General features: G+C 34.6%; 2 long non-coding RNA genes across 2 annotated transcripts; both read left to right on the top strand.

Annotated features, from left to right (window-relative positions):
* The first annotated feature begins 493 nt into the window (after positions 1-493).
* LOC135299418 (uncharacterized) lies at positions 494-2,104 on the top strand. The gene is made up of 3 exons (XR_010361401.1): positions 494-549; positions 1,419-1,596; positions 1,908-2,104. It is a non-coding gene; the product is annotated as an uncharacterized LOC135299418 (long non-coding RNA).
* Positions 2,105-14,641: 12,537 nt separating this feature from the next.
* LOC135299420 (uncharacterized) lies at positions 14,642-17,601 on the top strand. The gene is made up of 3 exons (XR_010361403.1): positions 14,642-14,724; positions 14,950-15,000; positions 17,376-17,601. It is a non-coding gene; the product is annotated as an uncharacterized LOC135299420 (long non-coding RNA).
* Positions 17,602-17,919: the final 318 nt, after the last annotated feature.

Here is a 17,919-nt window from a genome sequence, read left to right as displayed (position 1 = left end):
AGATTATAGAAGATATCTTCAGGTTTTATCCTCTGATATAAAAGCAGGAAAGTTCAAACAGGTCCAAAATTCTATAAATAACAATAGAGTATTACAGTGTTCTGAGAATGTGTCAAGTCTTGAAGAGCCAGATTGTGATCCTGGCTTTGTGCCCACACCAGGAATGATGAGGCTGTTCAGCATTCATACTGCCTACATTTGCTGCCTATATAACTGCTTGTAAGTATGGAAGCAAGGAGCTTCCCTAGAACCATTGGTTTACCCTCTCTGCAGGTGGAACTAGAAAATTGACCATAAATGGTATTGAACTCTCCAATATATAGGAGTCCTGAAAAGTAATCCAGTCTAATTACAGCGCTGACACAGGCTGACATATTTCTCTACCTGAAAAAGAGAGTGGGATAGAAGTGTGAGAACAGAGAACTCTATGGTTTTGAGTCATAATGGGACTTTTTCTTTTAGGCTTGAGCATGATCATTGTTGTTAGCCTATGAGTCAATATTCATTTACTCCATGCACTATGGGCAAAGAATCCTCTCCTGACTCCTGGTATCTACAGTTCCATCTGTCCTAGCAAATGAAAGAGGAATGTTGTTTAAGCCCTAGACCACAGTACATCTAAATCTGCTTATTCTTTCCCTAGTTATGCTTTAGACTGCTCCAAATACCTCTTTTTAAGACAAGACCTGCATAGGGGAGACAGTTTTCTTCATGAGCAAATCTTAAAAGTGTATGCAGATAAAACTTGATCAGATTTCCACCAGTTTTTCCTCCATGTATTTCGCAGTCCTCAAATATGATCCTCACAAACTTATCACACAGTCGCTCATCACAAATCCACATCACACCTCAAAATTTCCAATAACAGGATCCTCTTGAGTTTCTTCATATAAACTGGTACTCTAGGAAGCTGTAAGATAGTTTTCCCATTAGTTCTGGCATTTTAATCTGTGTGAAGATAGGGGAAATCCACCTGCCACATGCCATGTAAATTAAAGATGATCTCTCAGGGCCTTCAAGGTTTGGCTGGAAAACAAAAATCGAGCACTATGTAGTGTGGATCAGATAAAGCTGTGCAAGACTGGCTATCTCTTACCCAAGTGGAAATAAGCTTTTCACTTGACCTCAGAAATTCAGAAACTCTCAGTTCTCAGAAACTCTTACTCTTTGACTGCTTTTTACATAGTACTGAGGCCATAGTCTGAAGTTGCTGTCCATGCACTGGCAATTACTATCTGTCTTTCCCCTGCTCTTTATCTATTAACATCTTAAAAATATCATTAGTACAGCACTGCCCTGAGAAAACAATATGGTGAATGTGGGTATCCATAAATATAATCCATAATTTTAAAAAGTAGGCATTTACATAATTTTGGGATTTTTTAGACACTGTTTATCATATGCTTCTTCAAATGCAGTAACAGATGACTGCAACAACTTCTAGTGCTATTGTGAAGGCAGACCTCTCTTTTATAAGCTGAACACTCCAGTCGTCTTCCCACTCATTACATCCTACATGTTGTCAATCTTCGTTTCAAGAACTGTCAATCAGAAATGCAGTGGATGATATATGCAGTATTTTTTAACAACACTAAGGTGGGCATTTCTTTGATTTTCCTTTATTCTCTTGATTACAAAGTGCAGTATGTGTCTTGCATACAAGCAAACACAAAAGTACATGGAAAACAGTATTTTGAAAAATGAAAACAGAACTTTGGTGCAGTAACCCTTACAGCTAATCAAAGCCTTATTGTTAGTCCTGATTATTTTATACAGTGGTTCTAGATATTATAATTACCTCTTTAGGTTTGAGGTTATTGATTTAGTAAGAGCAATTATGAAACATTAAAAATAGAAGGAAAATAAATGTCAAAATAATTTGTTGAAGCACATTGTAACTTTTACAGTTCTATTAGTATAAATGATCAAGATGACAGAAGAAGGAGAAGGAGAAGGAGAAGGAGAAGGAGAAGGAGAAGGAGAAGGAGAAGGAGAAGGAGAAGGAGAAGGAGAAGGAGAAGGAGAAGGAGAAGGAGAAGGAGAAGGAGGAGAAAAAAGAGGAAAGGGTGGCACAGGACTGGAAATAAAGACAGTATTAAATGTGTGATTTACTCAATATGCCTTTTTTATGTTTTAATACTAATACAGTTACTGCTGCTATCCTTCGAGATGTACAGATATCTCATATAACAAGAAAAATGCTGTTCTTATATAGTCCACCTATGGAAGTTCTGTGAAATTTTTTTTTACTGTTTGAGGGAACACATTTTTGACAACTCTTTCAAAAAAATCTCAAGAGGTTTACCTGCTGCCATTGGTATCAGAAAATGGCAGTTTCACATATCCTTATAAAGTCTCTGGCAATATGTACTTTAAATAACTTGCCAGACTTGCTGAGCTGGTTTTTCTCAAAAGCATTAAGACTGACCAGTTGGTGATGTGTTATGGTGTTATAGAATTGATATTGATATTATTTCAGCAACAGTATACACAAAACAAAAAATCTTCAGTAGAGAATAAATGAAAAAAATTGCATGCTCTATTCTGGTGCTAAAAAATATTTTCTTCCTGTCTTCCCCAGCAGCCTTTTTTTTTGGTGACAATTCATGATGATTCAGTGGGTATTTCGGCAACATAACGAATTTCCAATTCAGACCTGAATGACTTTATGAATTTTATGGGGTGACCAAGAAGTTAAGCACTGATGATAGTATTACAGCTTTAAAAAATACATACTTATGCAGCTTGAAATAGCAAAAGCCTTCATGTCTGACAAATGTTGCTGGTAATGAAAATATTTAGATATTCCTAACTACAGAGACTATCAGATGTTGCTAAAATTACCAATGTTGCACCATACTGGAGGCAAAATGAATGATTGTCAGTTACTTCTGTGTTCCAAAAAAGCCTTATCAACTCTAGCTTCTCATCTTTTTAAAACTCTTTTCTGGGTCTCCAAAAGAGATTTTCTCTGATTTTCTATAATGGGACATTATATTTTCTCTTCCAATCCTTGACCCACAGGATACCAGCAGAATTGACTAGTCTCTGACTGCTGTTTCCTGCAAGGGCTCTTTGGACTATAATCTATTTCATGGCTAATTCTTAAATTTAATTCACTGTCTACTGGTATATGACAAAATGAAGGCAGCCTTCCAAATTAAGGGGTAAAGGGAGTTAAGTGCACAGAAAATGCAAATATGATAGAGATGAGCTTTCACACACCAGATTTACTTTTTTGGACTTCTTCAGCATTCTTATCCACAATTTGCTTTTCAAGGTTTCATTGCTTTATTTCTAGTAAGAAGCAGATACCTGTTCCCTGTCTAGGGAATGGTAGATGAAAAAATTCCCTGATTATACCTCTGTGTCACCATTCTCCGCATGTCACATACAGAGAATATGGCCAATTCTAATACAGCTTCAGAACAGAAGGAAAATTATAGCTCAAGTAACCAAAATAACAAAGTATGAAGTATTAAAACATACTAAAATGTGAACTGGAGCTAATTTATGAAAAAACAGTTCAGAGACTGGTACCTTTTTCATACCTGTTCTGAAGTGCTCCTGACCTTACTTAACCTTTCCTTTCTTACTTTAGAGAGCTACTTAGAGATTTTTTAAAGAGGCCCTATGTAAGAGTGAGGATTTTTAGCTCAGTGAGATCCGTATGCATTGCAGTAAGGCAGATTTAAAGGAATACAAGAATATGAAAAGTGAATGTTGCACATTCTTTAACTCCTCCTCATTCTAGAAGGCAAAGATGCAAGTTGAAAGTGATTATCTGCCTGGAGTTGGCGAATCAAAGTATGAGTGAGAAATAAGACTTTAATTTGTTGTTGGTAGTTGTAAGCAACAATCTTCACAAATCTAGTGACAGTGTGGAGCAAAGCCTATTAAGGCTTTCTAGAACCACACACCCTGGAGTGCTTATATAGGAGGAATTCTTGTTTCCATGTACTGAGTTGTGGCCCAACCTAGCATTAAATTAACAGATAAAAATGGCAATTCCTCCAATAAATGTAAATAGAATAACTAGAAATATATTTCAAAGTACTACAAAGTACTTTCAAAGAGTGGGTTTTTTCACAAAAGAGAACTATAAACTGCATATTAAATTTTCACTCCATAAAAAAAGAAAGGAAAAAAAACCCAAAAAAGTAGGACTCTTGGAGGAGAAGAAATAACTCTTAACTATCTGTCCAAATACAATTGCAATATAGTATGGTTCTTCTTGACCCCTGAATTGCTTCCTTTTTGTGTTTCCTTTAAAAACATTGATGTAAAGAAACTGAGTAAATACACTGAGTGGCAACAAGTTTTTTGGGTTTTTTAATTTTAAAAATACAGTGGAAAAACATGTACTGAGAAATTTATTAAATCATGCAGGTGACAACAAATTCATCAATTCTATAAAAATTCATATTTACATAATAATCTGTTAGCTCAGATGATTTTGAATCTTTACCAAATCATTCAGCACAGTGTAGATTGTGAAAAGGACATCGTACAGATCCTACAGATATAGACTGTATGCCTTTCTGCACATTTTTCCCTCTGACAAAAACACCAAGTAAAAGAAGGTTCTCCCAAATACTAAAATAAGCTGTAGGAAAAAAATTGGCAAAATGATGAAACCCATACATGCCAGATGGCTGTGTTTCCATGTTCCAGTAGAAGGGTGTTATAATTCCATTCTTGACTGCAGTTCTTTACATAAAAGACACCAAAAATAGAATGTATTGCAAAACCGTACTCAACCATGAGTATGAGTTTTAGGAGTCCCAGTACATAAATGGAAATGACTGTTACTTCAAAATTTTTAAAAATATCTAACACCTCTTTAAAATTAAAAGTTAAACACAGACTGCACAAAAAAAAAAAACAAACTCTAAATCTATCTAACAAAAAAAAACTACTTAGTACAACTGAGCTTGAGCTTGCAGTCTTTTTTTGAGATGTTGGGTGTTTTGCTCAGTCAGAGCATTGTTATCTCTTCAGACAGCCTAGTGAGCAGAACAAAATTTTCCTTTTTAAACAGTGGACTGTTTTGCACAGCAAATTACATAGAAAGCCAGAAAAGGGTTCAACTAACCAAGAGATACTAAAAGCTACAGACCATAGTTCCTTTAAAGGCTATTTAGCCACATATGCAGGTATTCCCTGACCTAAACAAGAGTATGCAATTTCTGTAGCATAGCAGACAAAATATTTTGCATATGGTGTGAATTTTGAGATAATTTTGTACCAGAGATGCACTGAACAAAAAAACAAATTTGAAAAGAGGGCAGTTTGGAAGTTTAACACTAAGGTTGTTTCCTGCCTGTTCTTCTGGCCAAAGCCCTCTTTATCCCTCTTAGACAGTGTAACAGAGATTTGGTAATCCAAAATAAGAGTTTCTCCATTATGAACTAATGCTAATAGAGACATTCTGACATGTTCTTTTGAATGTAGGAGTTTAATTTCAGCTTTAAAGTTCAATGTGATTGCCCAATAAGAATCTGACAGTGAATACTTTATTCTGATGTTTGAAAATTCATATTCTACTGCAAGCCATATTCTTTCAACAGTATTTTAAGAAAACAGAGTTTAAAAAAACAGGACTTTCCAAAACACAGAAATACTACAAATTCATTACAGGCATACAATTTCTTATGGTTAAAGAACTTTAAAAAGAAAGGTTTGTGGTTTACAGCTGACTGTTCCCAAAAGTTAGGTTTTTTGTTGTTTGAGTTTTTTTTTCTGTCTAATCTCTACAAAATGAATGAGGAAAATATTTCTGTTTAAAAGACAACTATGACTCATATAATACAAGATGAATATTGGTAAAATTTACCACTCTTACTGAATGTATTTTTACTGAAATAAAATTTCTTACAGAATTTTGGATAAGGGGAAGACAGAGAAATACAACTTTCTAATATCTGGTTAAAGCTAGACAAAAGTAGGATTTGGGGATAAAAACTGTGGAAAAAATTAACCAGAAAGTTAAAAATACAGTAAAGATAATGGAAATAGTCACTTTGAAATTTATTTTAAACAGAAAGTGTGGTCTTTGAAAATAAGGCTGCCTTCTGGAAATAATAATTCACAATAGAATTAAATTGTCATTTAATTTTTCTGTGTTATATCAGAGTTGCATTGAAAATTGAGAAGTAAAGTATTTTTGAGCATAAAAAGCTGAGTAAATACATGAGACGTGAAAGACATTGACACCAAAATGTCTTCAGAAATGAGAAGGCACACAGAAAAATATCTAGCTATGGTATGCATGTCTTTGTGCAGGAATCTTTGCAGAGTTAATTCAAGATATGAGGACGGCGTTTCAGGGTATTCCTCCTCAGGACATCACTGCCATACAGATACAGTTGACAAGCTACATTGATCTAAGTCACCTTTGCATGCTGTCAAACAACTTAGCACTCCATTTCACTTCACTCTGCAGTTCATTGACAGTTCACACTGCTTGCATGTCAGTTTGCTCCTGGGCTCTCTTTTGAGCTGTCACAGCTAATTTTCTCTCAGGGAAACTTCAGGTGGGGATAATTTACTCCAAAGTAAACCTATAGGCAGTATGAATAAGACTGCAACAGGTCTGTCTGCACATCTGCATCACCACAGTCACACACACCCCTGCATGGCACACACAGAGCTCTCCACTGCAGCCAGACCTTTGCTGCTCCACAGTTCTCACATCACACTGCCAGCCATACAACACACACATTTGGTACAATTTTATAAAATTACCACTTGTGGAATAAACAGGGTATTGTCCTTCCTCAGGCACCCTAAGACCTTTGGGGATGGATGGTCACAGCAATGTAGATCCCCAGCCATACCAGAAACAATACATCTGCCATTAGGGAGATACTTTGTCCAGACCAGAAACCCTCTTGCTAGCTGTTCTATTGCACTGAACGCATTCATCTTCAGAAAATCTACTCCTGTGCCTGAAGCAATACAGCAGAATTCACAGAAGAAGACAGAGGGCTTGTTGCATTCTGGCCTGCTCCATGCTGTTCACAAACACTGACAGCTCCTCAAAAACTAATATGTAAATTTAAAGGCTTAGAAGTTCAATATTCATCCAGAACATGCTCCCAGTGCAGATGCACTTGTTGCTGGATTATTTAATTTTGCTCAGTTCAGAACATAAAAACTTCACACTGTCAGTGTCATACATATAATATTGTGTAATATTTTATTAAAACATATCTCAAAGTTATTTGCAAAGGAAACTACTATCTTCCAAATACCAACACTGCCATAAGAAAACCCTATTGATTGTATGATGAGTTTTTCATTCTCTAACTTGTTTTCCTATTCACAGCATAGGAAGCTGAAGGATGCAGACTGCAGAGTCTGAATACACAGTTTATTCATGGAATTAATTTCTTAAAAATATCAAGGTGTATATTTAATATCCAGGGTCCACTGAAAATAAAGGTACATGATAATATGTTAAAGATATCATGATAAGACTAAATGAAGATTCTGCAACTACTTCTATATATGAATACTTATCTCTTAAATTATATCTTTTATTATTGTTTCTTATTTACTTTTAGCTAGCACATAACAAACTTGTTACCGATGTCCCCAGTCAAATAGATATACCTGAACTAAAACTTCATTTTTATAGTACAGGTTGTATTTTTCATAGGAATAAGATAGTATCAGGCTCAACACCACTACTTAAATTAGTGAATTAGTGTCACTTTCATTTTTGTTCAACATTTTTTATATGAAAATGACAACAACCTGAAACTAGTTATATAACAAAAATACTGCCAAAATGTATTTTAAATAATTTGAATACTTACCACAATATTTATCTCCTTTCCCTAGTTATAGGAAAACTTTACAATACTTAGGTAATAAAAACAGAGGAGGGGAGGAGTACCAATCAGTAACTTTTTTCTGATAACAGGAGTGAAACCTATTCTACTTTAGCAGGTTTTCTGTTTCTTAGTGGGAGGGGAGGGGGAGGAAAACAAAAAAATCCCAAGGAAATGAAAAATAATGATGAGGATGCAAAAAGAAAAGATGCTTTAAAAATGTGGTTTCAGTCTTCATGGCTTTGACGCAATGCTGGCTTTCCCCCATTTCTGCAGAAGTGTGTGGAGGCAGAATGCTCTGCACTGCTTCTAGGACATACACTTTCCTTTGCCAACTGCACTAGGGCTCAGCAGCACCCTCACACAGCCCACACATGGTCAGCATTTAAAATTTACTCTAAAAAGATCCACTGACTAAATTGAAGGGAAATCAGTGCTCACATCTCAAAGAAGATTTCACTCAAACCTACCTCATTTTAAATCATTGGCTCAGCAAATTCAGACATTTCCATTATCTTTAGAACATTAAACCACTCCTTCCAGCAATGCTTGAAAGAGACATTTATTCTTCCTTTCTTCCTTCCTTTGAAATGAGTTTCTTTCACCATAAGAAGCATGCTGGAAAATTGTGAACTGCAAAGAATTATTAAGATAAGTTAGTGAAAGAGGTGGGAATAGAAATCAGGAACTCTAGGCCTTATTCATGTGCCTTGAAGCTAAAAGAGAATTACATAATATGAGTTTTCCTATATCAGACACCCACTATTATGCATTACTGAAAAACATGCCTCTAAGAAATTTTTATGGTAATCCTTTTTCCTTGATTGGCAATGCCAAGACATCAGCATCTTTTAAAAAATGAAATAAGTAACTACTCTATATTCCATGCATCCTAGTGTTTCAATCTATATAAAGAATTCACTAAGTTTATTATACCATCTACTTGATTTGAAGGGGAGGAATTAATGAAATGACAAAATCTAGTAAGGCATGTCTCAAAAACTTAATGATTAAATTACTTGTTCTGTCATTGCAATGGTAACATTTGAAAAAGTCTTTACTGAGATAGGAGAACAGATTTCTTATCACAGAAATCTATCTGTGGGGAAAGCACAGATTTGCTCTAATCTATATTCAATATATTCTTTCACTACTAGAAAAATAAAGTGCATCTATAAAAGAATCCTTTAAAAACAGAAAGTAAAAGGAAAGACAGTCATTCCCAAAGTAGTAGCTGCTTCTGGTCATTTGGGCTCAGCATAAAATTAATCCTCTGAAGAATTTAACACTACCCTGAAAATATTAGAGAGCATTTGAGATATATATATATATATATATATATATATATGACTTACACAGCAATGATTTAGGTGTTCTTTCTTCTTTTGACATTATTAGGGTCATTTGTAAAGCCTTTGGTCTTATGATGGAAAAGGAGGGAGTTTTCTACTGCCATCTGTTGATGAATTAGGAATAGAATTGAAGTCCACAGGAGAACAAGCTTGTTCCCACTCTTTGGTGAGCAAGAGGAATTGAAGCCTGGAAAAAAGTCAGTCTGCATTAGCTTTCTCTGGGAAGCCCTCCAGGACTCATCAGAACAGCATGCAAACTCTCAATGCCATGGAAAGAAAGAAAAGGTTCGCTTCTCTGGTTAGGGCTCAAAGGTCATGTGATTGATCTCATCTTGCCACCGAAAATTTTGTGAGGAAATGATACAGATGTGATTGGAGGAAGCTATCTTTGCAATAAAAGAACACTGTGTTAAACTTGCAGAAAGCAGCAACAGAAAACCTAATTATGGCTGTTAAAATCCACTCTGACATGTCCTGAAGACTTCAGAAGGTAACCTAAAGGTGCACTGGATTGAATCCCTGTTTCAAACATGAATAGTGTCTCACAGTTACTACGCTTCAAAAAGATAAAGCAGCCATGTATATTCCAATTCAATACTTAAAGGACAGTGATTCCAGTGGATTAAGAATGTTGTTTGGTAGATAGGTTTTGCAAAGCACACAGAATTAATATGTCTACATTTGTATTTGTTACCAATTCTGGACAGAAATATACTAAGATTACTACTGCAGCCATGGGGGGGGAAGGTATTTTTATAAACATATATCCTTAATATATAATTTTTGCAGAGAACTACAGAAATGCTTGCTGCATTAAAATCTGACTTATAAAAGAGCACAATTTCTAGAAGAAGCCTAATAAATTTACTTTTGCTCCTTGGTTTTAGTAGCAAGTCAACTTCTGTAACATTTTCTTCAGTACTCAGTGTAACTTGACTTAAAATTCATTGGTACTTCTACATTGCTAGGAAGGATCTAGTTAATAGTTCATTTCTTTAGCCTTTCTGGGAAAAAAAATCTTTATGTAAACCTTTTAAAAATTTTAAAATTAACTGAGGCTAGAAGAAATCCACCCAAAGTACTAGTTTATTAGATGTAAGATAGTAGAAAAAGTTGACATCTAACTTCAACTGCTCATTAATAGAATGAAGTATATTGTGTTATTCTTGAGGGAAGTTTATTAGTTTCTGTTCTGCTCTCTGCTTCACTGGTGATGTGACACATATCTCCAGACTTATTGGCTGGGAACCAATGATTTAGAAAACTCATGGGGTGGTAAGTGTTCTTATAAACAACTAGCACATTTGCTCCTGGGAAACTTTTTCATGCCCAGTTGTCAAAGCTTTGCAAGGCTTATAGAAAACTAGGTTTAATCAGTGAAAGAAAAAATTAATCTGAAATTAAAATTTAAGTTGTCTTCCTTAAACTCAAATACTTCACATAAAACACAGAGGACCAATAATTTTGAATCTGAATGATCACTCATTCTGTACTGCACGCTGAATATCGATGCCCTTGTAACTGCTTGCACCATGTGAAGACTTCATCAATAATGCACAACCAAGAGACCTAGTCACCAAAGTGTAACTCAGAGAGCTGAGTTATACAGCTGGATAATACAACATACCTGGATAATACAACATGCCAACACCAAGCTGCAACTAGCATCAGAAAAATTAGTTATATGGCGAGGGATGTTGGCTCATTTAGCCAATTTTACTGTGAGCAGAGAGACAAATCACTGGTACCAAGCTTGCCTGGATACTGTGCTGTAGTCTTCTTCACCATTTCTCTTTTTTTCACACTGCCTGCACCTGACCATCTTCTTTCTTTCAGTTTGCTACTGCCGGCAATGCCACTCTGGGCACAGAGCCTCAGTTAATACATTCATTGGACTGCACTCTCTTCTGTGCTTTACCTTTAATACAGGCACATCTGTCTGGAGAGAGCAACCCTGCTCATTGGGAAACACTGAACTGCAGGGCTAAAGTGCAATTGCTGTTTCACAGCACATAAACCAGTTGTTGATGCCCTCTCCTGGAGCAGTCCCCATCTAACTTACTGAATTCTTTCATATACCAATGATGGTATTTGTCTCTGGCTTACTCCTATTAAGTACCTGCATCTGAATGAACATTGCAAGTTAACAGGCCCAGAGAAGATATTTAATTTTCCTAGGCCTTCAGATGGAGGTTGAATTTAGATGTCCTTGCAAAGGCCAAGCAGGACTCCATGAGATTTCTTTCAGGTAACTGGATGGAAAGATACCAGTAAAAGTTTTTGATTTTGAAATTCAAATACAAATCCTATAGTAAAATACAGTTATTGAATTTCTTTAGGATGATTTTTCTTCAAAAATTTTCCTGATGATGGGTCTTTCTAAAACCGAAGCTACATTTCTTTGCAATGTAGCTTCTAATTCTTCTAATTCTTTATTTGTCTAACAACTACAGCAGTGAACAGACCAAATTTGATCCATATTTTATGCTTTCCATTACTGTATGTGAGAGGCATAGACTTGCAATGTTTTTCTTATTTCTCCTACCACTGCCTCCACAACACAGTAACCTTCACACTGAATGAGAATAGCTGGATACAGCTTCCTGCATGGCTTCTCAATTGCTGGCAATTTAGTTGGCCAGATGGGGTTTCTGTGGAGAAACGTGAAGGCTAAGTGTGCCCCTGCAGAGCTCTTGGCTCCTGCTGACTCAGCAAGTTAAGGACACAATCAAATAGTACAACTTCCACCTCTTTTCTACTCTTCTTTATAACCCCTTCTATTTTTCCTTCTTCCACTCATCCAGGACTGTGTCTGTACTACTATTTCAGGTGACACTTTTTTTTCCAATTAGGATCTGCAGTATCTTGCAATTAAGGCAGTCTTTACCAGTCTCACTCTAAGTTCCCACAGGGAAACTGTGAAGTCATAGAGACTACAGAGAGGCATGAAGCTTTAGCAGACACACAAAGCAGCAGCTGTGTGTGTAGATAATATGAAATGGTAGGACCGAGCTCTTCAGCCAGGAGTGGAGGATAGTGCAGTGTCTGCATATTGTCTCTGTACGAGTATCAGAATGAGGCATCAGTTGGTTTCTGCTCTTACTGAGACTAGGAAGGCATTAAGAGCAGGAGCAGCAGCTGAGATATAATTTTTTTTTCCAGAGAAGTCTTAAAATAGACTAAGTGAGGGCACATATTGAGGGAAATGAGATTTAAGTTGCATTATAAATGGAAATGTCTTCAAATGGCATAATTTTGAAAATGTGCTGAGGCACCAGTCCTTTTAAAAGTCATGGGAACATAGTCATTAACCACACTAAAGTAGAGGAAAGTCCCATAATACAAGCTTACATTTGCAACTGGTTGACTTTAGAATGCCTTAAACTGGCACATAAATATTTTTATGAAGGAAAGACAGCTCTGAGAAACAAAACACTGAAGAAAGCCAGCTAGTAAAACTAAACACCTTACCAAGAACAGGCTACCAGCAAGTGAGATTTTGGCCACAATATACTTGTACGTCAAATATGTGAGTTTGGCTCTCTGACATTCTTCTTTAAAATGGAAATATGCCCTCGGTTTTAGAAAGGTATGTTCTTTTCTTCAAAATTATATCTCAAGGTCAAAAAAAAAACCAGCCACAGGATGGGAATATTTTTGTCTCTGCCCAACTTACAACCAGATCTAGTGAAGATTCACTAAAAGAAATACTTCTGTTGTAATTATAAGGCACAAGCTGAATATTTAGAAATTCTCTTTTCCCTTTATGGACAGCAAAATATGATTTTTAAGTCAGTATTTAATGATTGATTATTCCGCACTTTGGCCTTGAGGTTTTTTTGGGTTTTTTTGTTTTGTTTTTTTTTTAATTAGCAAGTCAAAGTGACAGGAGCCTTGAATGATTATGATGAGAGCACATGTGTAGTGAGAAAAAACTACTGCATGGACTGTTCTCTTTCTCAGACCTTAAATTTCCAGCATGAATGATGTTTGCATTCTTCTGCATCCATTTGTTGGCATCTAATACTTCTTCATTAAAACCAAAATTATTTTCTAAACATTATTTTTGCTTTCGAAGTACATAAAAGGAAAAAAAATCAACATAAATTATTTACTCCAAGTCTTTCTATTGATGAATCTGAGAAAATTGACCATATTCTGTGTACTGTTGATAAATAATTCTGATGTCCTATTGGCAACTCTTGTGTTTTATGAAATTTTACAGCAGCAGCTATTTGTCAAATATTTTCTTGCTATAATCAAGTGACCATACATATATGTAGAAATATATTCAAATACAGACATACAAGCATATGTATATGTGTTATGCAGGAATCTCTGAAATGGGGTCTAGGTAAATTAATTTTTCTGGTATGACTTTCTTCCATTTCCTTCAAGTGGAAGTCACGAGAAATAGTTTATTTCCATTCTGAAGCTTACGGACCTATTTCATCAAGGTCCCTTTCTTTCCTACAGACATATACAACATAGTAGACATGAGGCTCACTGGAAGTTGAGAGGGTGGAAATTTTGCTGAAACCTAATACACTATTTAATTGAATATATGACTTTAAATTAGTTTTCTAACTTCTAATATGTTTAATGTTATATATTCATTTGAGAAAACTAGAGATATCCCTGGGTGAAGGGAATTTATTCCTGTCTTTTCTTTCACAGAAAAGTTTACAGAACAATATTTAGTTATTGTATCTCTGTTGCCTCTCTGGACCTGACCCCTTCTTTTCATGGAATACATTTCATATCTGAATCTTCTTTCTTTCAAGTCTTTCCACTAAATTACATTCCATCTGTGAAGCCTACAAAGCCTTAATCATGCCTTCTAACAAATGTTATCACACTTATATAGCAAAAGATGCCCAGAGAGAATCATAGAACATTTGGGAACTTCTACCATCTGTGCATCTCCCACTTATGCTTATTCAAGAGTTTTTCTCCACACCCCAGTTCCTTCTTCTCCAAAGTGTTGCATACCTAAGAACATTTCCTTTTGTAGAGACAGGGACCTGTGCTGTCCCCTGTCTGCAATAGAAATTACTATATGCCACACAAATATATTAAAAGGATATTTTTAGGGTCAAAAAATTAACTGTTCATTTCATAGTTAGAAAATTATGAAATGAAGCTATAGGTGTAATCATAGTTCCTGTGAAAGTACTGGTACTTCTGAAGTCTGACATAGTCTTTCATTAGAGCCATATATTTTTCTCCTCAAGATCCCTATTTGCTGCCTTGTACAGAACTGACCTTCTCTGATGTTAAATTAAGGCAAAATCCAGGGTTTCATTATGTCTGAATATTTTGTTTAAAGCTGGAGACTGACATTCACTTCCAGATAGAATTCCCCCATGATATCACAAAACAAAACATTTTGATTGTGACTTCACCCTATCTGAGTTCTTACCTGAAATCATGAGACTGTTTCGCTGAAGAGTGAACATTTCCAGACACACCTTATGTCACTGAGAGTTTGATTTGGATGTGTAAAAGCATGTAATTCTAAACATTCCTCAAAAGTATGGATATTAAAGACTCAAATTAGATATACAAAATCTATGGATATTTTTTACCTCAGTCTCTGTAGTACCTTCGCATTTTTAATACTGGAATCATGACATCCCACAGTATAATACCGTTCTCCACAAATTGAATAAAGTCTTAAAATTTTTTAAACAATGTCATGATATACACCATAAAAAATACCATTTAATAATTCTGTGTTCTGGATTCTGTTCTAACAGTAGGCAATAAAGTCATGAGACAAATACTGAACATGAAGAATAAGTTTCTTAGTAAGTCCAGCCTTATATATTTCTTCTGTGTAATGAAATAAAAATAGGTATTATTATATCCAATTACTTTCTTTATTCATTTGAATTTTTTCATTTCTTTCTTTCTTTCTTTCTTTCTTTCTTTCTTTCTTTCTTTCTTTCCTTCCTTCCTTCCTTCCTTCCTTCCTTCCTTCCTTCCTTCCTTCCTTCCTTCCTTCCTTCCTTCCTTCCTTCCTTCCTTCCTTCCTTCCTTCCTTCCTTCCTTCTTTTTTTTTCTAATTTTATTTTATTTTATTTTATTTTATTTTATTTTATTTTATTTTATTTTATTTTATTTTATTTTATTCCAAATTTAAATTCAGTGCAGAATAACTACATGAACATATTATTAAATTGGAATCACTGAATTAAGGGTATTCTGAAAGTATTCTCATATTTTCTGACTTCTGAGGGCTATATTGACTACAGTATTTATATTTGGCAATATTAATATTGCTCTTTATATTAATTTTTAAATTAAATTTTAAAAAAACTGAAAAAACAACAAAAGTTAAGTCATATGTTTTCTTATTGATGCTTATGTGGTTGGTCATTAACAAAAGCGTTTGCAATTTGGACTAAATATATACAATGTTACCATTGTTTAGAGAGATAATGAATGTGATAATTTTATAGCAAGTTTCACAGCTATTTTTGACATCACTGATACCTGAAACAGTCAATAGCATTTCTTCATCTTTTCCTCTCTATTCAGATCTAACTTTCATCCCTCTGTGTTCAAATATGGAAGCTTCCTGCTACCATTGTTATGTCCCAGAAGAGGCCATATAATACCAGAGTATTGCAATTTCTGGACAAAGAGATGAAATTGTCAATAGAATATTAGTTAAGCACATGTTGGGCTACACAAATTGTGAATAAAATATTTGAGGAACTTATTCTTGAAAAATGTCAAGTCCTTACCACTCTTATGTAAATGCAGTATTTTAGTGCATTGCACTTCCAGCAATGGATGGATGGATTTTCATATTCAGACAAAAAAACTCCAAAAAGCTAGCTTCTTAAAAGCTCAAGTTCATAGTGAAATGTATAAAAATACTGAAAATATTTAAATAAGACTGCCTATAAATTTCATCATGGGTAAATCTAGCTTCATTATCAGATATCATTGAATCAGTCTGACTTTTTTCAAAAATTTAAATATAGATGTAGACTTTTAAAGAAGTTATATGCTAAAACTCAGTAAAGTAATAAGCAAGGAAAAAAAAGGATATATTATTTGAAGTGTCATGAAGTCATAATAGTTATCATTCTTACTTATAACTTTCAAAGGAATAATAATACCAAGTAAAGTTAATAACTTCTTCCAAGAATGACACAAGATGAAAACTAAAAAAGTTTTCTTATTGATACTTTGTGTTCATAAACTTTTTGAAACTGCAGTAAATTAAATATATCCTCCTTAAGTTGCACTAAGAGTCATGCAGTGCCCCTTGAAAAAAAATGGACATTTAATACAAAAATGCTAAAATTATTTTAAAAGAAAAACAAAAGTTAATAAATAAAGGTCTAATAACTTAAGAAGTAGCTGTGTTGATGCATTAAAATTGGAACTCCATCAGCTTTCTAAAATCTATTTCTTCTCATTTCTCCCTTATAAATTTTTAATTGTATTTGTTCACAAAATTTAAAACAAACATAAACACTTCCTATCTTCACCTCTCTATTATTCTATTTCTAATATTTTCATTCTGATCTATCTCTCTAAACTTTTCTAAGGTATTTGATACAAGATTCTTCATAGAATGTTGTTCATCAAGGACTATATATATGTATGTATATATATAAATATATCCACTTTCTGTATATTCAGCTTGCTAACACCTAGCAACTGGTAGTATAGTTTATCATGGATTGCCTATTGACATTCTGGATGGCTCTGGTCTTGTAAGTGTCAAATCCATGTTTTCAAGATCTTCTTACCTATTTTTTTATCTAGCTGTGTATTATTCAACTCTTTGAAAGTGCAAAATTCCTTCTGGTTGGGTATAGCTTCCTTTGTTCTGGAATGATCTACTTATCTTAACTTTCATTGCCTTTCTTCTCTATAAAGCATTCAGACATTCAAAATAATGAATTTTCAGAAGATAATGTAGATGATATATAGATAATAAATGAACAAGACAGAAAATAAACCATGCAGTGGCAAAATAGGCAAGTATGTTCACATGTTACCCCTCGCACTTTTTAATAAAATGTCAAATGTAAACCTTTATTGCTAAGAAAATTGCTAAGAAAGCATTGACTCCACTTTTTCAGAATGTGTAATAAACACAAAGATAAGTAAAATTATATTTACCTAGAGATACCCAAATAAATTATGTACATTGTTTCAGGTCCCAACAAGGATTGTGATGTTGAAATGAGCAAAGTGATCAATGAAAGCAAAGACATAGAAGAAAAATCATCACATCTGAAATGAAATTAATTCAAAGACTACAAAATATTCTAAGCCAATAGTCCAGATAACCTTCACTGCAGAATTCTGAAGAAATTAATACATATATCTGAAGAGACTAGAACAATAATTTTTAGTAAGTATATCAGTTTCAAATGGAAAGAGAAGAGAGGAAATAAATAATATTAAAATAAGACTTTTTAATGGGTTTATAATGCAAAGTTTCAAAATAATTTTTGAAGCTAAGAATGAGTAATTGAACAGAATCACAGAATCATTTAGGTTGGAAAAGACCTCTGAGATCATCAAGTCCAACATTTGACTGATCACAACCTTGTCAACTAGACCATGGCTCTAAATGTCACATCCAGCCACCTAGAGGTGTTTCTTGAGCACCTCTATGGGTGGTGACTCCACCATGTTCCTGGGCAGTCCATTCCAGTGTTTAACAACCCTTTCTGATGTCCAGCCTGAACCTCTAC

The sequence above is a fragment of the Passer domesticus genome, chromosome 4 (assembly GCF_036417665.1).
Source record: "Passer domesticus isolate bPasDom1 chromosome 4, bPasDom1.hap1, whole genome shotgun sequence".
In the NCBI taxonomy this organism is placed as follows: domain Eukaryota; kingdom Metazoa; phylum Chordata; class Aves; order Passeriformes; family Passeridae; genus Passer; species Passer domesticus.
Note: the sequence above shows the minus strand (reverse complement) of the source record. Positions and strands in the feature narration are given on the sequence as shown.